At 40.5% G+C, this 3,006-nt stretch overlaps 1 non-coding gene across 1 annotated transcript; it reads left to right on the top strand.

The window, feature by feature from the left end:
• The first annotated feature begins 2,334 nt into the window (after positions 1-2,334).
• Positions 2,335-2,441, top strand: LOC131226347 (small nucleolar RNA R71). Its single transcript, XR_009161738.1, has one exon. It is a non-coding gene; the product is annotated as a small nucleolar RNA R71 (small nucleolar RNA).
• The last annotated feature ends 565 nt before the right edge of the window (positions 2,442-3,006 follow it).

Consider the following 3,006-nt stretch of genomic DNA (forward strand, 5'->3'; position numbering starts at 1 on the left):
ATGACCAGCTAGCCTTTCCAAGATTTGATCAATGAAGGGCAAAGGAAAGTGGTCCTTCCTCGTGACGGTATTCAACTTCCTGTAGTCAATGCACATTCTCCAACCACTAGTAACTTTAGTTGGCACGAGTTCATTATTGGCATTGACTACGATGGTGATCCCAGACTTCTTAGGAACTACCTGAGTTGGACTCACCCATTGACTATCGGATATGAGGTATATGATACCCACATCCAATAGTTTAAGAACCTCGGCCTTAACCACTTTCCTCATGTTTAGATTTAGTCTACATTGTGATTACCGAGAGGTCTTTGCATTATCCTCAAGATATATGTGGTGAGTACAAATCGAGGGGTCGATTCCCTTGAGGTCCGCTATTTTCCATCCAAGAGCTCCCTTATGCTCAATGAGAGTAGATATGAGCATACTCTCCTGTTCTTTCTTTAGATGGGCAAAGATCACCACCAGGTATGTCTCATCTTGACCTAAATATGTGTATTTTAAATCAGAGGAAAAATATTTTAGGCCAAGCTTCGGTGGCTTGAGGTTAGACGGTAGAGGTACTACATCGGTTTGTGGCAATTCTTCAAATTGTGGCCTTCAGCGGTTAACTTCAAGTATCGGTGCAGTATCAAGCAAGGCACACGTCTCCTTAATCATGTCATAATCAAAATCATAGGAGTGGGCCAGACACGTCTCTAGAGGATCAGAGGATAAGGTCAAAGGTGTCGTATCTTCCACGAAAGAGTCAATCATGTTAATGTCGTGAAAATTGTCATCATCCTTTAAGTTTCTGCCATTATTGAAAAAATGTTTGACTCCAATGTCATATTCTCAAAAGACATAGTCATGACACCATTCCTGCAATTGATAATTATGTTTGAAGTGGCAAGGAATGGGCGTCCAAGAATAATGGGAATCTGAGTACTCATGTTATTGATGGGTTCGGTGTCCAGGATGATAAAATCTATAGGGTAGTAAAATCTATCAACTTGGACCAACATATCCTCAATTATCCCTCTTGGTACATGAACAGAGCGATCAGCAAGTTGTGGTAGGGTTAGGGTGGGTTTTAATTCACCCAAACCTAACTGTTTGTATACCGAGTAGGGAATTAGATTGACGCTCACTCCTAAGTCAAGAAGTGAGTGATCAATTCAATAGTCCACGATTACATATGATATGGTTGGGCTACCAGGATCTTTGAATTTCTGTGGCACGTCTTGCTTTAGGATGGCACTCACTTTTTCAGTCAAGAAGATCTTCTTTTGAATACTCTGCCGTCGTTTGGTCCTGTATAAGTCTTTTAGGAATTTGGCATATGAAGGTATCTGTTTTACGACATTAAGTAGAGAAATGTTAACTTTCACTGGTTTCAACACCTCTAGGATATCCTGAGAGTTAAAGAGAGGTTTTGGTGCGACCAACCGTTGGGAAAATGGAGCAACTGGCTTTTTTAAAAGTTCTGATTCTAATTTTTGTGGGGCATCACTAGATCCATCATTGTTATCCTCTTCTAGTTCTTGAGGCTTTTCGGGCCTAACCGGAAGGGTTTTATCAATGATCTTCCCACTCCTAAGAGTGGTGATGGATTTAGCGTGCTCCACTTGATTTGAAGAGCTGGGATTACTTATCTCGTATTGTGGTTTAGGATTAGGGAGCGGTTGTGCAGGAAGCATCTCATTTTTTATAACCGTCATACGTGAATCCATCTTTTGTATAAAATCTCGCATTGCCTGGGTCAGCTCTTGAATGAAATTTTGAACCGGTTCTTCTTGAGGTTTCCCCTGATTTGGATTTTGATTGAAGAAACCTTGAGGGGTAGCAGTTTGTCCATTTCTCCAACTAAAGTTTGGATGATTTTTCCAACTAAGATTGTACGTATTAGAGGTTGGTCCATTGAAAGGTCTTTGATAAGTATTTACGGCATTGGATTGTTCATTCAATACTTCTTGAAACGCAGGTATTGTAGGACAATTTTCAGTTGTATGAATGTTGCAATCACAGATGCCGCAAACACTTTCATTAACCTTATCCTTCTTTCCTTCCATGGTCTCAAATTTTCTTATGAGTGTAGTCACTTTATACTTGAGATCATCCTCTTCTTTCAAGAGATACAATCCACCTTTCTCCTTAGATTAAGTCGGCCTAGATGTGGTGTTCGATTTTGGATAATAGTCCCATGATTGTGTTTTTTCAGCAAGACTATCGAGGTAATCCCATACCTCGTCAACATTTTTATTAATGAATTTTCTATTACACATTGTCTCGACCATTTGGCGCATGGAAGATGTCAGTCCATCATAGAAAAAATTTGTAATGCGCCACATTTCAAAGCCGTGTTGTGGGCATGAACTGACCAAATCCTTGAACCTTTCCCAATATTGGTAAAATGTTTCATCCTCCTTTTGAGTGAAATTCATGATTGCTTTTCTAAGGGTAATCATTTTATGATGTGGAAAAAATTTCTTTATAAATTTCCTCTGCATATCATTCCATGTGCCAATGGATCTAGGACGCAGTGAATGTAACCACATCTTAGCATTCTCCTTCAAGGAAAAAGGAAAGAGTTTCAGCTTGACTGTGTCCTCAGACACATTTTGAAAATATAAAGTAATTATGATCTCATCAAACTCTTTCAAATGTAGATATGGTTCTTCAAACTCAAGCCCATGGAACTTAGGAAGGAGTTGGATAACCCCTAGCTTGATGTCCATGTCCTGTATTTTCAGAAAAAATCATGCATGAGGGCGTACTCACCCCCGCTGGTTGTAAATAATCTCGTAAAGTACGAGGCGGGGGTGCTTGATGCACCTCATTCTCATCCTGAATGACCTCCACCCTAGGTTGGGGTAGAAGAGGTTGATTTCCAGCCATCACTTCAATTAACTCAGGGAATTTCGAGTGGTGTCTAGTCCTGCGATGGATAGTCAACCCCTCAACCAGTCCTTCTTCAGTCAAGAGACGTCGAGTGTTGTCACGGGCCCACTTGGGCATGAAACACTC

This window comes from Magnolia sinica, chromosome 14 (genome assembly GCF_029962835.1).
Source record: "Magnolia sinica isolate HGM2019 chromosome 14, MsV1, whole genome shotgun sequence".
NCBI classification, from domain to species: Eukaryota; Viridiplantae; Streptophyta; class Magnoliopsida; order Magnoliales; family Magnoliaceae; genus Magnolia; species Magnolia sinica.